General features: G+C 47.7%; 31 non-coding genes across 31 annotated transcripts; all 31 read left to right on the forward strand.

Annotated features, from left to right (window-relative positions):
• The first annotated feature begins 22 nt into the window (after positions 1 to 22).
• On the forward strand, positions 23 to 105 carry trnal-aag (transfer RNA leucine (anticodon AAG)). Its single transcript has one exon. It is a non-coding gene; the product is annotated as a tRNA-Leu (tRNA).
• Positions 106 to 979: 874 nt separating this feature from the next.
• Positions 980 to 1,061, forward strand: trnal-aag (transfer RNA leucine (anticodon AAG)). Its single transcript has one exon. It is a non-coding gene; the product is annotated as a tRNA-Leu (tRNA).
• A 391-nt stretch (positions 1,062 to 1,452) lies between these two features.
• On the forward strand, positions 1,453 to 1,534 carry trnal-aag (transfer RNA leucine (anticodon AAG)). Its single transcript has one exon. It is a non-coding gene; the product is annotated as a tRNA-Leu (tRNA).
• An 869-nt stretch (positions 1,535 to 2,403) lies between these two features.
• On the forward strand, positions 2,404 to 2,485 carry trnal-aag (transfer RNA leucine (anticodon AAG)). Its single transcript has one exon. It is a non-coding gene; the product is annotated as a tRNA-Leu (tRNA).
• An 868-nt stretch (positions 2,486 to 3,353) lies between these two features.
• On the forward strand, positions 3,354 to 3,435 carry trnal-aag (transfer RNA leucine (anticodon AAG)). The gene has a single exon. It is a non-coding gene; the product is annotated as a tRNA-Leu (tRNA).
• Positions 3,436 to 4,782: 1,347 nt separating this feature from the next.
• trnal-aag (transfer RNA leucine (anticodon AAG)) lies at positions 4,783 to 4,863 on the forward strand. Its single transcript has one exon. It is a non-coding gene; the product is annotated as a tRNA-Leu (tRNA).
• A 391-nt stretch (positions 4,864 to 5,254) lies between these two features.
• Positions 5,255 to 5,336, forward strand: trnal-aag (transfer RNA leucine (anticodon AAG)). The gene has a single exon. It is a non-coding gene; the product is annotated as a tRNA-Leu (tRNA).
• An 864-nt stretch (positions 5,337 to 6,200) lies between these two features.
• On the forward strand, positions 6,201 to 6,282 carry trnal-aag (transfer RNA leucine (anticodon AAG)). The gene has a single exon. It is a non-coding gene; the product is annotated as a tRNA-Leu (tRNA).
• A 391-nt stretch (positions 6,283 to 6,673) lies between these two features.
• Positions 6,674 to 6,755, forward strand: trnal-aag (transfer RNA leucine (anticodon AAG)). Its single transcript has one exon. It is a non-coding gene; the product is annotated as a tRNA-Leu (tRNA).
• Positions 6,756 to 7,619: 864 nt separating this feature from the next.
• trnal-aag (transfer RNA leucine (anticodon AAG)) lies at positions 7,620 to 7,701 on the forward strand. Its single transcript has one exon. It is a non-coding gene; the product is annotated as a tRNA-Leu (tRNA).
• An 869-nt stretch (positions 7,702 to 8,570) lies between these two features.
• On the forward strand, positions 8,571 to 8,652 carry trnal-aag (transfer RNA leucine (anticodon AAG)). The gene has a single exon. It is a non-coding gene; the product is annotated as a tRNA-Leu (tRNA).
• Positions 8,653 to 9,043: 391 nt separating this feature from the next.
• Positions 9,044 to 9,125, forward strand: trnal-aag (transfer RNA leucine (anticodon AAG)). The gene has a single exon. It is a non-coding gene; the product is annotated as a tRNA-Leu (tRNA).
• Positions 9,126 to 9,517: 392 nt separating this feature from the next.
• On the forward strand, positions 9,518 to 9,599 carry trnal-aag (transfer RNA leucine (anticodon AAG)). The gene has a single exon. It is a non-coding gene; the product is annotated as a tRNA-Leu (tRNA).
• Positions 9,600 to 9,988: 389 nt separating this feature from the next.
• On the forward strand, positions 9,989 to 10,071 carry trnal-aag (transfer RNA leucine (anticodon AAG)). Its single transcript has one exon. It is a non-coding gene; the product is annotated as a tRNA-Leu (tRNA).
• Positions 10,072 to 10,945: 874 nt separating this feature from the next.
• Positions 10,946 to 11,027, forward strand: trnal-aag (transfer RNA leucine (anticodon AAG)). Its single transcript has one exon. It is a non-coding gene; the product is annotated as a tRNA-Leu (tRNA).
• Positions 11,028 to 11,896: 869 nt separating this feature from the next.
• Positions 11,897 to 11,978, forward strand: trnal-aag (transfer RNA leucine (anticodon AAG)). Its single transcript has one exon. It is a non-coding gene; the product is annotated as a tRNA-Leu (tRNA).
• A 391-nt stretch (positions 11,979 to 12,369) lies between these two features.
• trnal-aag (transfer RNA leucine (anticodon AAG)) lies at positions 12,370 to 12,451 on the forward strand. The gene has a single exon. It is a non-coding gene; the product is annotated as a tRNA-Leu (tRNA).
• A 392-nt stretch (positions 12,452 to 12,843) lies between these two features.
• On the forward strand, positions 12,844 to 12,925 carry trnal-aag (transfer RNA leucine (anticodon AAG)). The gene has a single exon. It is a non-coding gene; the product is annotated as a tRNA-Leu (tRNA).
• A 389-nt stretch (positions 12,926 to 13,314) lies between these two features.
• On the forward strand, positions 13,315 to 13,397 carry trnal-aag (transfer RNA leucine (anticodon AAG)). The gene has a single exon. It is a non-coding gene; the product is annotated as a tRNA-Leu (tRNA).
• An 874-nt stretch (positions 13,398 to 14,271) lies between these two features.
• On the forward strand, positions 14,272 to 14,353 carry trnal-aag (transfer RNA leucine (anticodon AAG)). The gene has a single exon. It is a non-coding gene; the product is annotated as a tRNA-Leu (tRNA).
• A 391-nt stretch (positions 14,354 to 14,744) lies between these two features.
• On the forward strand, positions 14,745 to 14,826 carry trnal-aag (transfer RNA leucine (anticodon AAG)). The gene has a single exon. It is a non-coding gene; the product is annotated as a tRNA-Leu (tRNA).
• Positions 14,827 to 15,695: 869 nt separating this feature from the next.
• trnal-aag (transfer RNA leucine (anticodon AAG)) lies at positions 15,696 to 15,777 on the forward strand. Its single transcript has one exon. It is a non-coding gene; the product is annotated as a tRNA-Leu (tRNA).
• Positions 15,778 to 16,645: 868 nt separating this feature from the next.
• Positions 16,646 to 16,727, forward strand: trnal-aag (transfer RNA leucine (anticodon AAG)). Its single transcript has one exon. It is a non-coding gene; the product is annotated as a tRNA-Leu (tRNA).
• An 869-nt stretch (positions 16,728 to 17,596) lies between these two features.
• trnal-aag (transfer RNA leucine (anticodon AAG)) lies at positions 17,597 to 17,678 on the forward strand. Its single transcript has one exon. It is a non-coding gene; the product is annotated as a tRNA-Leu (tRNA).
• Positions 17,679 to 18,074: 396 nt separating this feature from the next.
• On the forward strand, positions 18,075 to 18,155 carry trnal-aag (transfer RNA leucine (anticodon AAG)). Its single transcript has one exon. It is a non-coding gene; the product is annotated as a tRNA-Leu (tRNA).
• Positions 18,156 to 18,546: 391 nt separating this feature from the next.
• trnal-aag (transfer RNA leucine (anticodon AAG)) lies at positions 18,547 to 18,628 on the forward strand. Its single transcript has one exon. It is a non-coding gene; the product is annotated as a tRNA-Leu (tRNA).
• Positions 18,629 to 19,492: 864 nt separating this feature from the next.
• trnal-aag (transfer RNA leucine (anticodon AAG)) lies at positions 19,493 to 19,574 on the forward strand. The gene has a single exon. It is a non-coding gene; the product is annotated as a tRNA-Leu (tRNA).
• Positions 19,575 to 19,965: 391 nt separating this feature from the next.
• Positions 19,966 to 20,047, forward strand: trnal-aag (transfer RNA leucine (anticodon AAG)). Its single transcript has one exon. It is a non-coding gene; the product is annotated as a tRNA-Leu (tRNA).
• Positions 20,048 to 20,911: 864 nt separating this feature from the next.
• trnal-aag (transfer RNA leucine (anticodon AAG)) lies at positions 20,912 to 20,993 on the forward strand. The gene has a single exon. It is a non-coding gene; the product is annotated as a tRNA-Leu (tRNA).
• A 391-nt stretch (positions 20,994 to 21,384) lies between these two features.
• trnal-aag (transfer RNA leucine (anticodon AAG)) lies at positions 21,385 to 21,466 on the forward strand. The gene has a single exon. It is a non-coding gene; the product is annotated as a tRNA-Leu (tRNA).
• Positions 21,467 to 21,856: 390 nt separating this feature from the next.
• Positions 21,857 to 21,938, forward strand: trnal-aag (transfer RNA leucine (anticodon AAG)). Its single transcript has one exon. It is a non-coding gene; the product is annotated as a tRNA-Leu (tRNA).
• The last annotated feature ends 91 nt before the right edge of the window (positions 21,939 to 22,029 follow it).

Raw genomic sequence — 22,029 nt, forward strand, 5'->3', positions numbered from 1 at the left:
AGCCGGAGAGCATAGGCACACAGGTTAGCATGGCCGAGCGGTCCAAGGCGCTGGATTAAGGCTCCAGTCTCTTCGGGGGTGTGGGTTCGAATCCCACTGTTGCCAGTACATCTTTTTGGAAGACTGCTGTGGTTGCGCAAAGTGATGCTGCATGAACGTCCAAATTCAGCCGCTTTTACATTCCTTGCTTTTTAGCCAAGTCGGTGCTGAAAGCCTGTCATGGCCTCTGCTCCTTTCTTACAGATGCACCGTGTTGAAGCAGGGACACCAATAGTTTACAATCACAGTGAAGTTACTTCAAAACAGGGAAATCACTTGAATAAAATAAAATAACATTGGAAAGCATTTAGTAGGCAAAAGGATGGAAACAGCCAGGTTTACTCATTGAAAAGGGCTTAGTGTGGTAGCGTTGCTTCTACTTCCGGAAGGTGGAAGGCGAAAAAAGGAATGGAAAGAAACTTTTCCACCGGTCGTAGCCAGCCGGAGAGCGTAGGCACACAGGGTAGCATGGCCGAGCGGTCCAAGGCACTGGATTAAGGCTCCAGTCTCTTCGGGGGCGTAGGTTCGAATCCCACTGCTGCAGGTAGATAATTTTGGAAGACTGCTGTGGCTGCGCAAAGTGATGCTGCATGAATGTCCAAATTCAGCCGCTTTTACATTCCTTGCTTTCTAGCCAAGTCGGTGCTGAAAGCCTGTCACAGCCTCTGCTCCTTTCTTACAGATGCACCGTGTTGAAGCAGGGACACCAATAATTTACAATCACAGTGAAGTTACTTCAAAACAGGAAAATCACTTGAATAAAATAAAATAATATTGGAAAGCATTTAGTAGGCAAAAGGATGGAAACAGCCAGATTTACTCATTGAAAAGGGCTTAGTGTGGTAGCGTTGCTTCTACTTCCGGAAGGTGGAAGGCGAAAAAAGGAATGGAAAGAAACTTTTCCACCGGTGGTAGCGAGCCGGAGAGTGTAGGCACACAGAGTAGCATGGCCGAGCGGTCCAAGGCGCTGGATTAAGGCTCCAGTCTCTTCGGGGGCGTGGGTTCGAATCCCACTGCTGCCAGTACATCTTTTTAGAAGACTGCTGTGGCTGCGCAAAGTGATGCTGCATGAACGTCCAAATTCAGCCGCTTTTACATTCCTTGCTTTTTAGCCAAGTCGGTGCTGAAAGCCTGTCACGGGCTCTGCTCCTTTCTTACAGATGCACCGTGTTGAAGCAGGGACACCAATAGTTTACAATCACAGTGAAGTTACTTCAAAACAGGGAAATCACTTGAATAAAATAACAGTGGAAAGCAATTAGTAGGCAAAAGGATGGAAACAGCCAGATTTACTCATTGAAAAGGGCTTAGTGTGGTAGCGTTGCTTCTACTTCCGGAAGGTGGAAGGTGAAAAAAGGAATGGAAAGAAACTTTTCCACCGGTCGTAGCCAGCCAGAGAGCGTAGGCACACAGGGTAGCATGGCCGAGTGGTCCAAGGCGCTGGATTAAGGCTCCAGTCTCTTCGGGGGCGTGGGTTTGAATCCCACTGCTGCCAGTACATCTTCTTGGAAGACTGCTGTGGCTGCGCAAAGTGATGCTGCATGAACGTCCAAATTCAGCTGCTTTTACAATCCTTGCTTTTTAGCCAAGTCGGTGCTGAAAGCCTGTCACGGCCTCTGCTCCCTTCTTACAGATGCACCGTGTTGAAGCAGGGACGCCAATAGTTTACAATCACAGTGAAGTTACTTCAAAACAGGAAAATCACTTGAATAAAATAAAATAACATTGGAAAGCATTTAGTAGGCAAAAGGATGGAAACAGCCAGTTTTACTCATTGAAAAGGGCTTAGTGTGGTAGCGTTGCCTCTATTTCCGGAAGGTGGAAGGCGAAAAAAGGAATGGAAAGAAACTTTTCCACCGGTCGTAAAGAGACGGAGAGCGTAGGCATACAGGGTAGCATGGCCGAGCGGTCCAAGGCGCTGGATTAAGGCTCCACTCTCTTCGGGGCCGTGGGTTCGAATCCCACCGCTGCCAGTACATCTTTTTGGAAGACTGCTCTGGCTTCGCAAAGTGATGCTGCATGAACGTCCAAATTCAGCCGCTTTCACATTCCTTGCTTTTTAGCCAAGTCGGTGCTGAAAGCCTGTCACGGCCTCTGCTCCTTTCTTAAAGATGCACGGTGTTGAAGCAGGGACACCAATAGTTTACAATCACAGTGAAGTTACTTCAAAACAGGAAAATCACTTGAATAAAATAACACTGGAAAGCATTTAGTAGGCAAAAGGATGGAAACAGCCAGATTTACTCATTGAAAAGGGCTTAGTGTGGTAGCGTTGCTTCTACTTCCGGAAGGTGGAAGGCGAAAAAAGGAATGGAAAGAAACTTTTCCGCCGGTCGTAGCGAGCCGGAGAGCGTAGGCACACAGGGTAGCATGGCCAAGCGATCCAAGGCGCTGGATTAAGGCTCCAGTCTCTTTGGGGGCGTGGGTTCGAATCCCACTGCTGCCAGTACATCTTTTTGGAAGACTGCTGTGGCTGCGCAAAGTGATGCTGCATGAACGTCCAAATTCAGCCGCTTTTACATTCCTTGCTTTTTAGCCAAGTCGGTGCTGAAAGCCTGTCACGGCCTCTGCTCCTTTCTTACAGATGCACCGTGTTGAAGCAGGGACACCAATAGTTTACAATCACAGTGAAGTTACTTCAAAACAGGAAAATCACTTGAATACAATAAAATAACATTGGAAAGCATTTAGAAGGCAAAAGGATGGAAACAGCCAGATTTACTCATTGAAAAGGGCTTAGTGTGGTAGCGTTGCTTCTACTTCCGGAAGGTGGAAGGCGAAAAAAGGAATGGAAAGAAACTTTTCCACCGGTCGTAGCGAGCCGGAGAGCGTAGGCACACAGGGTAGCATGGCCGAGCGGTCCAAGGCGCTGGATTAAGGCTCCAGTCTCTTCGGGGAGTCGTTTTGAATCCCACTGCCACCAGTACATCTTTTTGGAAGACTGCTGTGGCTGCACAAAGTGATGCTGCATGAACGTCCAAATTCAGCCGCTTTTACATTCCTTGCTTTTTAGCCAAGTCGGTGCTGAAAGCCTGTCACGGCCTCTACTCCTTTCTTACAGATGCACCGTGTTGAAGCAGGGACACCAATAGTTTACAATCACAGTGAAGTTACTTCAAAACAGGAAAATCACTTGAATAAAATAACATTGGAAAGCAATTAGTAGGCAAAAGGATGGAAACAGCCAGATTTACTCATTGAAAAGGGCTTAGTGTGGTAGCGTTGCTTCTACTTCCGGAAGGTGGAAGGCGAAAAAAGGAATGGAAAGAAACTTTTCCACCGGTCGTAGCCAGCCGGAGAGTGTAGTCACACAGGGTAGCATGGCCGAGCGGTCCAAGGCGCTGGATTAAGGCTCCAGTCTCTTCGGGGGCGTGGGTTCGAATCCCACTGCTGCCAGTATATCTTCTTGGAAGACTGCTGTGGCTGCGCAAAGTGATGCTGCATGAACGTCCAAATTCAGCTGCTTTTACAATCCTTGCTTTTTAGCCAAGTCGGTGCTGAAAGCCTGTCACGGCCTCTGCTCCCTTCTTACAGATGCACCGTGTTGAAGCAGGGACGCCAATAGTTTACAATCACAGTGAAGTTACTTCAAAACAGGAAAATCACTTGAATAAAATAAAATAACATTGGAAAGCATTTAGTAGGCAAAAGGATGGAAACAGCCAGTTTTACTCATTGAAAAGGGCTTAGTGTGGTAGCGTTGCCTCTATTTCCGGAAGGTGGAAGGCGAAAAAAGGAATGGAAAGAAACTTTTCCACCGGTCGTAACGAGACGGAGAGCGTAGGCATACAGGGTAGCATGGCCGAGCGGTCCAAGGCGCTGGATTAAGGCTCCACTCTCTTTGGGGCCGTGGGTTCGAATCCCACCGCTGCCAGTACATCTTTTTGGAAGACTGCTCTGGCTTCGCAAAGTGATGCTGCATGAACGTCCAAATTCAGCCGCTTTCACATTCCTTGCTTTTTAGCCAAGTCGGTGCTGAAAGCCTGTCACGGCCTCTGCTCCTTTCTTAAAGATGCACGGTGTTGAAGCAGGGACACCAATAGTTTACAATCACAGTGAAGTTACTTCAAAACAGGAAAATCACTTGAATAAAATAACATTGGAAAGCATTTAGTAGGCAAAAGGATGGAAACAGCCAGATTTACTCATTGAAAAGGGCTTAGTGTGGTAGCGTTGCTTCTACTTCCGGAAGGTGGAAGGCGAAAAAAGGAATGGAAAGAAACTTTTCCACCGGTCGTAGCGAGCCGGAGAGCGTAGGCACACAGGGTAGCATGGCCAAGCGATCCAAGGCGCTGGATTAAGGCTCCAGTCTCTTTGGGGGCGTGGGTTCGAATCCCACTTCTGCCAGTACATCTTTTTGGAAGACTGCTGTGGCTGCGCAAAGTGATGCTGCATGAACGTCCAAATTCAGCCGCTTTTACATTCCTTGCTTTTTAGCCAAGTCGGTGCTGAAAGCCTGTCACGGCCTCTGCTCCTTTCTTACAGATGCACCGTGTTGAAGCAGGGACACCAATAGTTTACAATCACAGTGAAGTTACTTCAAAACAGGAAAATCACTTGAATACAATAAAATAACATTGGAAAGCATTTAGAAGGCAAAAGGATGGAAACAGCCAGATTTACTCATTGAAAAGGGCTTAGTGTGGTAGCGTTGCTTCTACTTCCGGAAGGTGGAAGGCGAAAAAAGGAATGGAAAGAAACTTTTCCACCGGTCGTAGCGAGCCGGAGAGCGTAGGCACACAGGGTAGCATGGCTGAGCGGTCCAAGGTGCTGGATTAAGGCTCCAGTCTCTTCGGGGCGTGGGTTCGAATCCCACTGCTGCCAGTACATCTTTTTAGAAGACTGCTGTGGCTGCGCAAAGTGATGCTGCATGAACGTCCAAATTCAGCCGCTTTTACATTCCTTGCTTTTTAGCCAAGTCGGTGCTGAAAGCCTGTCACGGCCTCTGCTCCTTTCTTACAGATGCACCGTGTTGAAGCAGGGACACCAATAGTTTACAATCACAGTGAAGTTACTTCAAAACAGGGAAATCACTTGAATAAAATAACAGTGGAAAGCAATTAGTAGGCAAAAGGATGGAAACAGCCAGATTTACTCATTGAAAAGGGCTTAGTGTGGTAGCGTTGCTTCTACTTCCGGAAGGTGGAAGGCTAAAAAAGGAATGGAAAGAAACTTTTCCACCGGTGGTAGCGAGCCGGAGAGCGTAGGCACACAGGGTAGCATGGCCGAGGGGTCCAAAGCGCTGGATTAAGGCTCCAGTCTCTTCTGGGGCGTGGGTTCGAATCCCACTGCTGCCAGTACATCTTTTTAGAAGACTGCTGTGGCTGCGCAAAGTGATGCTGCATGAACGTCCAAATTCAGCCACTTTTACATTCCTTGCTTTTTAGCCAAGTCGGTGCTGAAAGCCTGTCACGGCCTCTGCTCCTTTCTTACAGATGCACCGTGTTGAAGCAGGGACACCAATAGTTTACAATCACAGTGAAGTTACTTCAAAACAGGGAAATCACTTGAATAAAATAACAGTGGAAAGCAATTAGTAGGCAAAAGGATGGAAACAGCCAGATTTACTCATTGAAAAGGGCTTAGTGTGGTAGCGTTGCTTCTGCTTCCGGTAGGTGGAAGGCGAAAAAAGGAATGGAAAGAAACTTTTCCACCGGTCGTAGCCAGCCGGAGAGCGTAAGCACACAGGGTAGCATGGCCGAGCGGTCCAAGGCGCTGGATTAAGGCTCCAGTCTCTTCGGGGGCGTCGGTTTGAATCCCACTGCTACCAGTACATCTTTTTGGAAGACTGCTGTGGCTGCACAAAGTGATGCTGCATGAACGTCCAAATTCAGCCGCTTTTACATTCCTTGCTTTTTAGCCAAGTCGGTGCTGAAAGCCTGTCACGGCCTCTGCTCCTTTCTTACAGATGCACCGTGTTGAAGCAGGGACACCAATAGTTTACAATCACAGTGAAGTTACTTCAAAACAGGGAAATCACTTGAATAAAATAACAGTGGAAAGCAATTAGTAGGCAAAAGGATGGAAACAGCCAGATTTACTCATTGAAAAGGGCTTAGTGTGGTAGCGTTGCTTCTACTTCCAGAAGGTGGAATGCGAAAAAAGGAATGGAAAGAAACTTTTCCACCGGTCGTAGCCAGCCGGAGAGCGTAGGCACACAGGGTAGCATGGCCGAGCGGTCCAAGGCGCTGGATTAAGGCTCCAGTCTCTTCGGGGGCGTGGGTTCGAATCCCACTGCTGCCAGTACATCTTTTTGGAAGACTGCTGTGGCTGCGCAAAGTGATGGTGCATGAACGTCCAAATTCAGCCGCTTTTACATTCCTTGCTTTTTAGCCAAGTCGGTGCTGAAAGCCTGTCACGGCCTCTGCTCCTTTCTTACAGATGCACCGTGTTGAAGCAGGGACACCAATAGTTTACAATCACAGTGAAGTTACTTCAAAACAGGGAAATCACTTGAATAAAATAACAGTGGAAAGCAATTAGTAGGCAAAAGGATGGAAACAGCCAGATTTACTCATTGAAAAGGGCTTAGTGTGGTAGCGTTGCTTCTACTTCCGGAAGGTGGAATGCGAAAAAAGGAATGGAAAGAAACTTTTCCACCAGTCGTAGCCAGCCGGAGAGCGTAGGCACACAGGGTAGCATGGCCGAGCGGTCCAAGGCGCTGGATTAAGGCTCCAGTCTCTTCGGGGGCGTGGGTTCGAATCCCACTGCTGCCAGTACATCTTTTTGGAAGACTGCTGTGGCTGCGCAAAGTGATGCTGCATGAACGTCCAAATTCAGCCGCTTTTACATTCCTTGCTTTTTAGCCAAGTCGGTGCTGAAAGCCTGTCACGGCCTCTGCTCCTTTCTTACAGATGCACCGTGTTGAAGCAGGGACACCAATAGTTTACAATCACAGTGAAGTTACTTCAAAACAGGGAAATCACTTAAATAAAATAACAGTGGAAAGCAATTAGTAGGCAAAAGGATGGAAACAGCCAGATTTACTTATTGAAAAGGGCTTAGTGTGGTAGCGTTGCTTCTACTTCCGGAAGGTGGAAGGCGAAAAAAGGAATGGAAAGAAACTTTTCCACCGGTCGTAGCCAGCTGGAGAGCGTAGGCACACAGGGTAGCATGGCCGAGCGGTCCAAGGTGCTGGATTAAGGCTCCAGTCTCTTCGGGGGTTTCGGTTCGAATCCCACTGCTACCAGTACATCATTTTGGAAGACTGCTGTGGCTGCACAAAGTGATGCTGCATGAACGTCCAAATTCAGCCGCTTTTACATTCCTTGCTTTTTAACCAAGTCGGTGCTGAAAGCCTGTCACGGCCTCTGCTCCTTTCTTACAGATGCACCGTGTTGAAGCAGGGACACCAATAGTTTACAATCACAGTGAAGTTACTTCAAAACAGGGAAATCACTTGAATAAAATAACAGTGGAAAGCAATTAGTAGGCAAAAGGATGGAAACAGCCAGATTTACTCATTGAAAAGGGCTTAGTGTGGTAGCGTTGCTTCTACTTCCGGAAGGTGGAATGCGAAAAAAGGAATGGAAAGAAACTTTTCCACCAGTCGTAGCCAGCCGGAGAGCGTAGGCACACAGGGTAGCATGGCCGAGCGGTCCAAGGCGCTGGATTAAGGCTCCAGTCTCTTCGGGGGCGTGGGTTCGAATCCCACTGCTGCCAGTACATCTTTTTGGAAGACTGCTGTGGCTGCGCAAAGTGATGCTGCATGAACGTCCAAATTCAGCCGCTTTTACATTCCTTGCTTTTTAGCCAAGTCGGTGCTGAAAGCCTGTCACGGCCTCTGCTCCTTTCTTACAGATGCACCGTGTTGAAGCAGGGACACCAATAGTTTACAATCACAGTGAAGTTACTTCAAAACAGGGAAATCACTTAAATAAAATAACAGTGGAAAGCAATTAGTAGGCAAAAGGATGGAAACAGCCAGATTTACTCATTGAAAAGGGCTTAGTGTGGTAGCGTTGCTTCTACTTCCGGAAGGTGGAAGGCGAAAAAAGGAATGGAAAGAAACTTTTCCACCGGTCGTAGCCAGCTGGAGAGCGTAGGCACACAGGGTAGCATGGCCGAGCGGTCCAAGGTGCTGGATTAAGGCTCCAGTCTCTTCGGGGGTGTCGGTTCGAATCCCACTGCTACCAGTACATCTTTTTGGAAGACTGCTGTGGCTGCACAAAGTGATGCTGCATGAACGTCCAAATTCAGCCGCTTTTACATTCCTTGCTTTTTAGCCAAGTCGATGCTGAAAGCCTGTCATGGCCTCCGCTCCTTTCTTACAGATGCACCGTGTTGAAGCAGGGACACCAATAATTTACAATCACAGTGAAGTTACTTCAAAACAGGAAAATCACTTGAATAAAATAAAATAATATTGGAAAGCATTTAGTAGGCAAAAGGATGGAAACAGCCAGATTTACTCATTGAAAAGGGCTTAGTGTGGTAGCGTTGCTTCTACTTCCGGAAGGTGGAAGGCGAAAAAAGGAATGGAAAGAAACTTTTCCACCGGTGGTAGCGAGCCGGAGAGCGTAGGCACACAGGGTAGCATGGCCGAGCGGTCCAAGGCGCTGGATTAAGGCTCCAGTCTCTTCGGGGGCGTGGGTTCGAATCCCACTGCTGCCAGTACATCTTTTTAGAAGACTGCTGTGGCTGCGCAAAGTGATGCTGCATGAACGTCCAAATTCAGCCGCTTTTACATTCCTTGCTTTTTAGCCAAGTCGGTGCTGAAAGCCTGTCACGGGCTCTGCTCCTTTCTTACAGATGCACCGTGTTGAAGCAGGGACACCAATAGTTTACAATCACAGTGAAGTTACTTCAAAACAGGGAAATCACTTGAATAAAATAACAGTGGAAAGCAATTAGTAGGCAAAAGGATGGAAACAGCCAGATTTACTCATTGAAAAGGGCTTAGTGTGGTAGCGTTGCTTCTACTTCCGGAAGGTGGAAGGCGAAAAAAGGAATGGAAAGAAACTTTTCCACCGTTCGTAGCCAGCCTGAGAGCGAAGGCACACAGGGTAGCATGGCCGAGCGGTCCAAGGCGCTGGATTAAGGCTCCAGTCTCTTTGGGGGCGTGGGTTCCAATCCCACTGCTGCCAGTACATCTTATTGGAAGACTGCTGTGGCTGCGCAAAGTGATGCTGCATGAACGTCCAAATTCAGCCACTTTTACATTCCTTGCTTTTTAGCCAAGTCGGTGCTGAAAGCCTGTCACGGCCTCTGCTCCTTTCTTACAGATGCACCGTGTTGAAGCAGGGACACCAATAGTTTACAATCACAGTGAAGTTACTTCAAAACAGGGAAATCACTTGAATAAAATAACAGTGGAAAGCAATTAGTAGGCAAAAGGATGAAAACAGCCAGATTTACTCATTGAAAAGGGCTTAGTGTGGTAGCGTTGCTTCTACTTCCGGAAGGTGGAAGGCGAAAAAAAGGAATGGAAAGAAACTTTTCCACCGGTCGTAGTGAGCCGGAAAGCGTATGTACACAGGGTAGCGTGGCCGAGCGGTCCAAGGCGCTGGATTAAGGCTCCAGTCTCTTCGGGGGCGTGGGTTCGAATCCCACCGCTGCCAGTACATCTTTTGGAAGACTGCTGTGGCTGCGCAAAGTGATGCTGCATGAATGTCCAAATTCAGCCGCTTTTACATTTCTTGCTTTTTTGCCAAGTCGGTGCTGAAAGCCTGTCACGGCCTCTGCTCCTTTCTTACAGATGCAACCTGTTGAAGCAGGGACACCAATAGTTTACAATCACAGTGAAGTTACTTCAAAACAGGAAAATCACTTGAATAAAATAACATTGGAAAGCATTTAGTAGGCAAAAGGATGGAAACAGCCAGATTTACTCATTGAAAAGGGCTTAGTGTGTTAGCGTTGCTTCTACTTCCGGAAGGTGGAAGGCGAAAAAAGTAATGGAAAGAAACTTTTTCACCGGTCGTAGCGAGCCGGAGAGCATAGGCACACAGGTTAGCATGGCCGAGCGGTCCAAGGCGCTGGATTAAGGCTCCAGTCTCTTCGGGGGTGTGGGTTCGAATCCCACTGTTGCCAGTACATCTTTTTGGAAGACTGCTGTGGTTGCGCAAAGTGATGCTGCATGAACGTCCAAATTCAGCCGCTTTTACATTCCTTGCTTTTTAGCCAAGTCGGTGCTGAAAGCCTGTCATGGCCTCTGCTCCTTTCTTACAGATGCACCGTGTTGAAGCAGGGACACCAATAGTTTACAATCACAGTGAAGTTACTTCAAAACAGGGAAATCACTTGAATAAAATAAAATAACATTGGAAAGCATTTAGTAGGCAAAAGGATGGAAACAGCCAGGTTTACTCATTGAAAAGGGCTTAGTGTGGTAGCGTTGCTTCTACTTCCGGAAGGTGGAAGGCGAAAAAAGGAATGGAAAGAAACTTTTCCACCGGTCGTAGCCAGCCGGAGAGCGTAGGCACACAGGGTAGCATGGCCGAGCGGTCCAAGGCACTGGATTAAGGCTCCAGTCTCTTCGGGGGCGTAGGTTCGAATCCCACCGCTGCAGGTAGATAATTTTGGAAGACTGCTGTGGCTGCGCAAAGTGATGCTGCATGAATGTCCAAATTCAGCCGCTTTTACATTCCTTGCTTTCTAGCCAAGTCGGTGCTGAAAGCCTGTCACAGCCTCTGCTCCTTTCTTACAGATGCACCGTGTTGAAGCAGGGACACCAATAATTTACAATCACAGTGAAGTTACTTCAAAACAGGAAAATCACTTGAATAAAATAAAATAATATTGGAAAGCATTTAGTAGGCAAAAGGATGGAAACAGCCAGATTTACTCATTGAAAAGGGCTTAGTGTGGTAGCGTTGCTTCTACTTCCGGAAGGTGGAAGGCGAAAAAAGGAATGGAAAGAAACTTTTCCACCGGTGGTAGCGAGCCGGAGAGCGTAGGCACACAGGGTAGCATGGCCGAGCGGTCCAAGGCGCTGGATTAAGGCTCCAGTCTCTTCGGGGGCGTGGGTTCGAATCCCACTGCTGCCAGTACATCTTTTTAGAAGACTGCTGTGGCTGCGCAAAGTGATGCTGCATGAACGTCCAAATTCAGCCGCTTTTACATTCCTTGCTTTTTAGCCAAGTCGGTGCTGAAAGCCTGTCACGGCCTCTGCTCCTTTCTTACAGATGCACCGTGTTGAAGCAGGGACACCAATAGTTTACAATCACAGTGAAGTTACTTCAAAACAGGGAAATCACTTAAATAAAATAACAGTGGAAAGCAATTAGTAGGCAAAAGGATGGAAACAGCCAGATTTACTCATTGAAAAGGGCTTAGTGTGGTAGCGTTGCTTCTACTTCCGGAAGGTGGAAGGCGAAAAAAGGAATGGAAAGAAACTTTTCCACCGGTCGTAGCCAGCTGGAGAGCGTAGGCACACAGGGTAGCATGGCCGAGCGGTCCAAGGTGCTGGATTAAGGCTCCAGTCTCTTCGGGGGTGTCGGTTCGAATCCCACTGCTACCAGTACATCTTTTTGGAAGACTGCTGTGGCTGCACAAAGTGATGCTGCATGAACGTCCAAATTCAGCCGCTTTTACATTCCTTGCTTTTTAGCCAAGTCGATGCTGAAAGCCTGTCATGGCCTCCGCTCCTTTCTTACAGATGCACCGTGTTGAAGCAGGGACACCAATAATTTACAATCACAGTGAAGTTACTTCAAAACAGGAAAATCACTTGAATAAAATAAAATAATATTGGAAAGCATTTAGTAGGCAAAAGGATGGAAACAGCCAGATTTACTCATTGAAAAGGGCTTAGTGTGGTAGCGTTGCTTCTACTTCCGGAAGGTGGAAGGCGAAAAAAGGAATGGAAAGAAACTTTTCCACCGGTGGTAGCGAGCCGGAGAGCGTAGGCACACAGGGTAGCATGGCCGAGCGGTCCAAGGCGCTGGATTAAGGCTCCAGTCTCTTCGGGGGCGTGGGTTCGAATCCCACTGCTGCCAGTACATCTTTTTAGAAGACTGCTGTGGCTGCGCAAAGTGATGCTGCATGAACGTCCAAATTCAGCCGCTTTTACATTCCTTGCTTTTTAGCCAAGTCGGTGCTGAAAGCCTGTCACGGGCTCTGCTCCTTTCTTACAGATGCACCGTGTTGAAGCAGGGACACCAATAGTTTACAATCACAGTGAAGTTACTTCAAAACAGGGAAATCACTTGAATAAAATAACAGTGGAAAGCAATTAGTAGGCAAAAGGATGGAAACAGCCAGATTTACTCATTGAAAAGGGCTTAGTGTGGTAGCGTTGCTTCTACTTCCGGAAGGTGGAAGGCGAAAAAAGGAATGGAAAGAAACTTTTCCACCGTTCGTAGCCAGCCTGAGAGCGAAGGCACACAGGGTAGCATGGCCGAGCGGTCCAAGGCGCTGGATTAAGGCTCCAGTCTCTTTGGGGGCGTGGGTTCCAATCCCACTGCTGCCAGTACATCTTATTGGAAGACTGCTGTGGCTGCGCAAAGTGATGCTGCATGAACGTCCAAATTCAGCCACTTTTACATTCCTTGCTTTTTAGCCAAGTCGGTGCTGAAAGCCTGTCACGGCCTCTGCTCCTTTCTTACAGATGCACCGTGTTGAAGCAGGGACACCAATAGTTTACAATCACAGTGAAGTTACTTCAAAACAGGGAAATCACTTGAATAAAATAACAGTGGAAAGCAATTAGTAGGCAAAAGGATGAAAACAGCCAGATTTACTCATTGAAAAGGGCTTAGTGTGGTAGCGTTGCTTCTACTTCCGGAAGGTGGAAGGCGAAAAAAAGGAATGGAAAGAAACTTTTCCACCGGTCGTAGTGAGCCGGAAAGCGTATGTACACAGGGTAGCGTGGCCGAGCGGTCCAAGGCGCTGGATTAAGGCTCCAGTCTCTTCGGGGGCGTGGGTTCGAATCCCACCGCTGCCAGTACATCTTTTGGAAGACTGCTGTGGCTGCGCAAAGTGATGCTGCATGAATGTCCAAATTCAGCCGCTTTTACATTTCTTGCTTTTTTGCCAAGTCGGTGCTGAAAGCCTGTCACGGCCTCTGCTCCTTTCTTACAGATGCAACCTGTTGAAGCAGGGACACCAATAGTTTACAATCACAGTGAAGTTACTTCAAAACAGGAAAATCACTTGAATAAAATAACATTGGAAAGCATTTAGTAGGCAAAAGGATGGAAACAGCCAGATTTACTCATTGAAAAGGGCTTAGTGTGTTAGCGTTGCTTCTACTTCCGGAAGGTGGAAGGCGAAAAAAGTAATGGAAAGAAACTTTTTCACCGGTCGTAGCGAGCCGGAGAGCATAGGCACACAGGTTAGCATGGCCGAGCGGTCCAAGGCGCTGGATTAAGGCTCCAGTCTCTTCGGGGGTGTGGGTTCGAATCCCACTGTTGCCAGTACATCTTTTTGGAAGACTGCTGTGGTTGCGCAAAGTGATGCTGCATGAACGTCCAAATTCAGCCGCTTTTACATTCCTTGCTTTTTAGCCAAGTCGGTGCTGAAAGCCTGTCATGGCCTCTGCTCCTTTCTTACAGATGCACTGTGTTGAAGCAGGGACACCAATAGTTTACAATCACAGTGAAGTTACTTCAAAACAGGGAAATCACTTGAATAAAATAAAATAACATTGGAAAGCATTTAGTAGGCAAAAGGATGGAAACAGCCAGGTTTACTCATTGAAAAGGGCTTAGTGTGGTAGCGTTGCTTCTACTTCCGGAAGGTGGAAGGTGAAAAAAGGAATGGAAAGAAACTTTTCCACCGGTCGTAGCCAGCCGGAGAGCGTAGGCACACAGGGTAGCATGGCCGAGCGGTCCAAGGCACTGGATTAAGGCTCCAGTCTCTTCGGGGGCGTAGGTTCGAATCCCACCGCTGCAGGTAGATAATTTTGGAAGACTGCTGTGGCTGCGCAAAGTGATGCTGCATGAATGTCCAAATTCAGCCGCTTTTACATTCCTTGCTTTCTAGCCAAGTCGGTGCTGAAAGCCTGTCACAGCCTCTGCTCCTTTCTTACAGATGCACCGTGTTGAAGCAGGGACACCAATAATTTACAATCACAGTGAAGTTACTTCAAAACAGGAAAATCACTTGAATAAAATAAAATAATATTGGAAAGCATTTAGTAGGCAAAAGGATGGAAACAGCCAGATTTACTCATTGAAAAGGGCTTAGTGTGGTAGCGTTGCTTCTACTTCCGGAAGGTGGAAGGCGAAAAAAGGAATGGAAAGAAACTTTTCCACCGGTGGTAGCGAGCCGGAGAGCGTAGGCACACAGGGTAGCATGGCCGAGCGGTCCAAGGCGCTGGATTAAGGCTCCAGTCTCTTCGGGGGCGTGGGTTCGAATCCCACTGCTGCCAGTACATCTTTTTAGAAGACTGCTGTGGCTGCGCAAAGTGATGCTGCATGAACGTCCAAATTCAGCCGCTTTTACATTCCTTGCTTTTTAGCCAAGTCGGTGCTGAAAGCCTGTCACGGGCTCTGCTCCTTTCTTACAGATGCACCGTGTTGAAGCAGGGACACCAATAGTTTACAATCACAGTGAAGTTACTTCAAAACAGGGAAATCACTTGAATAAAATAACAGTGGAAAGCAATTAGTAGGCAAAAGGATGGAAACAGCCAGATTTACTCATTGAAAAGGGCTTAGTGTGGTAGCGTTGCTTCTACTTCCGGAAGGTGGAAGGTGAAAAAAGGAATGGAAAGAAACTTTTCCACCGGTCGTAGCCAGCCAGAGAGCGTAGGCACACAGGGTAGCATGGCCGAGTGGTCCAAGGCGCTGGATTAAGGCTCCAGTCTCTTCGGGGGCGTGGGTTTGAATCCCACTGCTGCCAGTACATCTTCTTGGAAGACTGCTGTGGCTGCGCAAAGTGATGCTGCATGAACGTCCAAATTCAGCTGCTTTTACAATCCTTGCTTTTTAGCCAAGTCGGTGCTGAAAGCCTGTCACGGCCTCTGCTCCCTTCTTACAGATGCACCGTGTTGAAGCAGGGACGCCAATAGTTTACAATCACAGTGAAGTTACTTCAAAACAGGAAAATCACTTGAATAAAATAAAATAACATTGGAAAGCATTTAGTAGGCAAAAGGATGGAAACAGCCAGTTTTACTCATTGAAAAGGGCTTAGTGTGGTAGCGTTGCCTCTATTTCCGGAAGGTGGAAGGCGAAAAAAGGAATGGAAAGAAACTTTTCCACCGGTCGTAAAGAGACGGAGAGCGTAGGCATACAGGGTAGCATGGCCGAGCGGTCCAAGGCGCTGGATTAAGGCTCCACTCTCTTCGGGGCCGTGGGTTCGAATCCCACCGCTGCCAGTACATCTTTTTGGAAGACTGCTCTGGCTTCGCAAAGTGATGCTGCATGAACGTCCAAATTCAGCCGCTTTCACATTCCTTGCTTTTTAGCCAAGTCGGTGCTGAAAGCCTGTCACGGCCTCTGCTCCTTTCTTAAAGATGCACGGTGTTGAAGCAGGGACACCAATAGTTTACAATCACAGTGAAGTTACTTCAAAACAGGAAAATCACTTGAATAAAATAACACTGGAAAGCATTTAGTAGGCAAAAGGATGGAAACAGCCAGATTTACTCATTGAAAAGGGCTTAGTGTGGTAGCGTTGCTTCTACTTCCGGAAGGTGGAAGGCGAAAAAAGGAATGGAAAGAAACTTTTCCGCCGGTCGTAGCGAGCCGGAGAGCGTAGGCACACAGGGTAGCATGGCCAAGCGATCCAAGGCGCTGGATTAAGGCTCCAGTCTCTTTGGGGGCGTGGGTTCGAATCCCACTGCTGCCAGTACATCTTTTTGGAAGACTGCTGTGGCTGCGCAAAGTGATGCTGCATGAACGTCCAAATTCAGCCGCTTTTACATTCCTTGCTTTTTAGCCAAGTCGGTGCTGAAAGCCTGTCACGGCCTCTGCTCCTTTCTTACAGATGCACCGTGTTGAAGCAGGGACACCAATAGTTTACAATCACAGTGAAGTTACTTCAAAACAGGAAAATCACTTGAATACAATAAAATAACATTGGAAAGCATTTAGAAGGCAAAAGGATGGAAACAGCCAGATTTACTCATTGAAAAGGGCTTAGTGTGGTAGCGTTGCTTCTACTTCCGGAAGGTGGAAGGCGAAAAAAGGAATGGAAAGAAACTTTTCCACCGGTCGTAGCGAGCCGGAGAGCGTAGGCACACAGGGTAGCATGGCCGAGCGGTCCAAGGCGCTGGATTAAGGCTCCAGTCTCTTCGGGGAGTCGTTTCGAATCCCACTGCCACCAGTACATCTTTTTGGAAGACTGCTGTGGCTGCACAAAGTGATGCTGCATGAACGTCCAAATTCAGCCGCTTTTACATTCCTTGCTTTTTAGCCAAGTCGGTGCTGAAAGCCTGTCACGGCCTCTACTCCTTTCTTACAGATGCACCGTGTTGAAGCAGGGACACCAATAGTTTACAATCACAGTGAAGTTACTTCAAAACAGGAAAATCACTTGAATAAAATAACATTGGAAAGCAATTAGTAGGCAAAAGGATGGAAACAGCCAGATTTACTCATTGAAAAGGGCTTAGTGTGGTAGCGTTGCTTCTACTTCCGGAAGGTGGAAGGCGAAAAAAGGAATGGAAAGAAACTTTTCCACCGGTCGTAGCCAGCCGGAGAGTGTAGTCACACAGGGTAGCATGGCCGAGCGGTCCAAGGCGCTGGATTAAGGCTCCAGTCTCTTCGGGGGCGTGGGTTCGAATCCCACTGCTGCCAGTATATCTTCTTGGAAGACTGCTGTGGCTGCGCAAAGTGATGCTGCATGAACGTCCAAATTCAGCTGCTTTTACAATCCTTGCTTTTTAGCCAAGTCGGTGCTGAAAGCCTGTCACGGCCTCTGCTCCCTTCTTACAGATGCACCGTGTTGAAGCAGGGACGCCAATAGTTTACAATCACAGTGAAGTTACTTCAAAACAGGAAAATCACTTGAATAAAATAAAATAACATTGGAAAGCATTTAGTAGGCAAAAGGATGGAAACAGCCAGTTTTACTCATTGAAAAGGGCTTAGTGTGGTAGCGTTGCCTCTATTTCCGGAAGGTGGAAGGCGAAAAAAGGAATGGAAAGAAACTTTTCCACCGGTCGTAACGAGACGGAGAGCGTAGGCATACAGGGTAGCATGGCCGAGCGGTCCAAGGCGCTGGATTAAGGCTCCACTCTCTTTGGGGCCGTGGGTTCGAATCCCACCGCTGCCAGTACATCTTTTTGGAAGACTGCTCTGGCTTCGCAAAGTGATGCTGCATGAACGTCCAAATTCAGCCGCTTTCACATTCCTTGCTTTTTAGCCAAGTCGGTGCTGAAAGCCTGTCACGGCCTCTGCTCCTTTCTTAAAGATGCACGGTGTTGAAGCAGGGACACCAATAGTTTACAATCACAGTGAAGTTACTTCAAAACAGGAAAATCACTTGAATAAAATAACATTGGAAAGCATTTAGTAGGCAAAAGGATGGAAACAGCCAGATTTACTCATTGAAAAGGGCTTAGTGTGGTAGCGTTGCTTCTACTTCCGGAAGGTGGAAGGCGAAAAAAGGAATGGAAAGAAACTTTTCCACCGGTCGTAGCGAGCCGGAGAGCGTAGGCACACAGGGTAGCATGGCCAAGCGATCCAAGGCGCTGGATTAAGGCTCCAGTCTCTTTGGGGGCGTGGGTTCGAATCCCACTGCTGCCAGTACATCTTTTTGGAAGACTGCTGTGGCTGCGCAAAGTGATGCTGCATGAACGTCCAAATTCAGCCGCTTTTACATTCCTTGCTTTTTAGCCAAGTCGGTGCTGAAAGCCTGTCACGGCCTCTGCTCCTTTCTTACAGATGCACCGTGTTGAAGCAGGGACACCAATAGTTTACAATCACAGTGAAGTTACTTCAAAACAGGAAAATCACTTGAATACAATAAAATAACATTGGAAAGCATTTAGAAGGCAAAAGGATGGAAACAGCCAGATTTACTCATTGAAAAGGGCTTAGTGTGGTAGCGTTGCTTCTACTTCCGGAAGGTGGAAGGCGAAAAAAGGAATGGGAAGAAACTTTTCCACCGGTCGTAGCGAGCCGGAGAGCGTAGGCACACAGGGTAGCATGGCTGAGCGGTCCAAGGTGCTGGATTAAGGCTCCAGTCTCTTCGGGGCGTGGGTTCGAATCCCACTGCTGCCAGTACATCTTTTTAGAAGACTGCTGTGGCTGCGCAAAGTGATGCTGCATGAACGTCCAAATTCAGCCGCTTTTACATTCCTTGCTTTTTAGCCAAGTCGGTGCTGAAAGCCTGTCACGGCCTCTGCTCCTTTCTTACAGATGCACCGTGTTGAAGCAGGGACACCAATAGTTTACAATCACAGTGAAGTTACTTCAAAACAGGGAAATCACTTGAATAAAATAACAGTGGAAAGCAATTAGTAGGCAAAAGGATGGAAACAGCCAGATTTACTCATTGAAAAGGGCTTAGTGTGGTAGCGTTGCTTCTACTTCCGGAAGGTGGAAGGCTAAAAAAGGAATGGAAAGAAACTTTTCCACCGGTGGTAGCGAGCCGGAGAGCATAGGCACACAGGGTAGCATGGCCGAGGGGTCCAAAGCGCTGGATTAAGGCTCCAGTCTCTTCTCGGGCGTGGGTTCGAATCCCACTGCTGCCAGTACATCTTTTTAGAAGACTGCTGTGGCTGCGCAAAGTGATGCTGCATGAACGTCCAAATTCAGCCACTTTTACATTCCTTGCTTTTTAGCCAAGTCGGTGCTGAAAGCCTGTCACGGCCTCTGCTCCTTTCTTACAGATGCACCGTGTTGAAGCAGGGACACCAATAGTTTACAATCACAGTGAAGTTACTTCAAAACAGGGAAATCACTTGAATAAAATAACAGTGGAAAGCAATTAGTAGGCAAAAGGATGGAAACAGCCAGATTTACTCATTGAAAAGGGCTTAGTGTGGTAGCGTTGCTTCTGCTTCCGGTAGGTGGAAGGCGAAAAAAGGAATGGAAAGAAACTTTTCCACCGGTCGTAGCCAGCCGGAGAGCGTAAGCACACAGGGTAGCATGGCCGAGCGGTCCAAGGCGCTGGATTAAGGCTCCAGTCTCTTCGGGGGCGTCGGTTTGAATCCCACTGCTACCAGTACATCTTTTTGGAAGACTGCTGTGGCTGCACAAAGTGATGCTGCATGAACGTCCAAATTCAGCCGCTTTTACATTCCTTGCTTTTTAGCCAAGTCGGTGCTGAAAGCCTGTCACGGCCTCTGCTCCTTTCTTACAGATGCACCGTGTTGAAGCAGGGACACCAATAGTTTACAATCACAGTGAAGTTACTTCAAAACAGGGAAATCACTTGAATAAAATAACAGTGGAAAGCAATTAGTAGGCAAAAGGATGGAAACAGCCAGATTTACTCAATGAAAAGGGCTTAGTGTGGTAGCGTTGCTTCTACTTCCAGAAGGTGGAATGCGAAAAAAGGAATGGAAAGAAACTTTTCCACCGGTCGTAGCCAGCCGGAGAGCGTAGGCACACAGGGTAGCATGGCCGAGCGGTCCAAGGCGCTGGATTAAGGCTCCAGTCTCTTCGGGGGCGTGGGTTCGAATCCCACTGCTGCCAGTACATCTTTTTGGAAGACTGCTGTGGCTGCGCAAAGTGATGGTGCATGAACGTCCAAATTCAGCCGCTTTTACATTCCTTGCTTTTTAGCCAAGTCGGTGCTGAAAGCCTGTCACGGCCTCTGCTCCTTTCTTACAGATGCACCGTGTTGAAGCAGGGACACCAATAGTTTACAATCACAGTGAAGTTACTTCAAAACAGGGAAATCACTTGAATAAAATAACAGTGGAAAGCAATTAGTAGGCAAAAGGATGGAAACAGCCAGATTTACTCATTGAAAAGGGCTTAGTGTGGTAGCGTTGCTTCTACTTCCGGAAGGTGGAATGCGAAAAAAGGAATGGAAAGAAACTTTTCCACCAGTCGTAGCCAGCCGGAGAGCGTAGGCACACAGGGTAGCATGGCCGAGCGGTCCAAGGCGCTGGATTAAGGCTCCAGTCTCTTCGGGGGCGTGGGTTCGAATCCCACTGCTGCCAGTACATCTTTTTGGAAGACTGCTGTGGCTGCGCAAAGTGATGCTGCATGAACGTCCAAATTCAGCCGCTTTTACATTCCTTGCTTTTTAGCCAAGTCGGTGCTGAAAGCCTGTCACGGCCTCTGCTCCTTTCTTACAGATGCACCGTGTTGAAGCAGGGACACCAATAGTTTACAATCACAGTGAAGTTACTTCAAAACAGGGAAATCACTTAAATAAAATAACAGTGGAAAGCAATTAGTAGGCAAAAGGATGGAAACAGCCAGATTTACTCATTGAAAAGGGCTTAGTGTGGTAGCGTTGCTTCTACTTCCGGAAGGTGGAAGGCGAAAAAAGGAATGGAAAGAAACTTTTCCACCGGTCGTAGCCAGCTGGAGAGCGTAGGCACACAGGGTAGCATGGCCGAGCGGTCCAAGGTGCTGGATTAAGGCTCCAGTCTCTTCGGGGGTGTCGGTTCGAATCCCACTGCTACCAGTACATCTTTTTGGAAGACTGCTGTGGCTGCACAAAGTGATGCTGCATGAACGTCCAAATTCAGCCGCTTTTACATTCCTTGCTTTTTAGCCAAGTCGGTGCTGAAAGCCTGTCACGGCCTCTGCTCCTTTCTTACAGATGCACCGTGTTGAAGCAGGGACACCAATAGTTTACAATCACAGTGAAGTTACTTCAAAACAGGAAAATCACTTGAATAAAATAACAATGGAAAGCAATTAGTAGGCAAAAGGATGGAAACAGCCAGATTTACTCATTGAAAAGGGCTTAGTGTGGTAGCGTTGCTTCTACTTCCGGAAGGTGGAAGGCGAAAAAAGGAATGTAAAGAAACTTTTCCACCGGTCGTAGCGAGCCGGAGAGCGTAGGCACACAGGGTAGCATGGCCGAGCGGTCCAAGGCGCTGGATTAAGGCTCCAGTCTCTTCGGGGGCATGGGTTCGAATCCCACCGCTGCCAGTACATCTTTTTGGAAGACTGCTCTGGCTTCGCAAAGTGATGCTAATTGAACGTCCAAATTCAGCCGCTTTCACATTCCTTGCTTTTTAGCCAAGTCGGTGCTGAAAGCCTGTCACGGCCTCTGCTCCTTTCTTACAGATGCACCGTGTTGAAGCAGGGACACCAATAGTTTACAATCACAGTGAAGTTACTTCAAAACAGGAAAATCACTTGAATAAAATAACAGTGGAAAGCAATTAGTAGGCAAAAGGATGGAAACAGCCAGATTTACTCATTGAAAAGGGCTTAGTGTGGTAGCGTTGCTTCTACTTCCGGAAGGTGGAAGGCGAAAAAAGGAATGGAAAGAAACTTTTCCACCGGTTGTAGCGAGCCGGAGAGCGTAGGTACACAGGGTAGCGTGGCCGAGCGGTCCAAGGCGCTGGATTAAGGCTCCAGTCTCTTGGGGGGCGTGGGTTCGAATCCCACCGCTGCCAGTACATCTTTTGGAAGACTGCTGTGGCTGCGCAAAGTGATGCTGCATGAACGTCCAAATTCAGCCGCTTTTACATTCCTTGCTTTTTAGCCAAGTCGGTGCTGAAAGCCTGTCACGGCCTCTGCTCCTTTCTTACAGATGCACCGTGTTGAAGCAGGGACACCAATAGTTTACAATCACAGTGAAGTTACTTCAAAACAGGGAAATCACTTGAATAAAATAACAGTGGAAAGCAATTAGTAGGCAAAAGGATGGAAACAGCCAGATTTACTCATTGAAAAGGGCTTAGTGTGGTAGCGTTGCTTCTACTTCCGGAAGGTGGAAGGCGAAAAAAGGAATGGAAAGAAACTTTTCCACCGGTCGTAGCCAGCCGGAGAGCGTAGGCACACAGGGTAGCATGGCCGAGCGGTCCAAGGCGCTGGATTAAGGCTCCAGTCTCTTCGGTGGCGTGGGTTCGAATCCCACTGCTGCCAGTACATCTTTTTGGAAGACTGCTGTGGCTGCGCAAAGTGATGCTGCATGAACGTCCAAATTCAGCCACTTTTACATTCCTTGCTTTTTAGC

Source organism: Carassius carassius, chromosome 1 (assembly GCF_963082965.1).
Source record: "Carassius carassius chromosome 1, fCarCar2.1, whole genome shotgun sequence".
Lineage (NCBI taxonomy): Eukaryota > Metazoa > Chordata > Actinopteri > Cypriniformes > Cyprinidae > Carassius > Carassius carassius.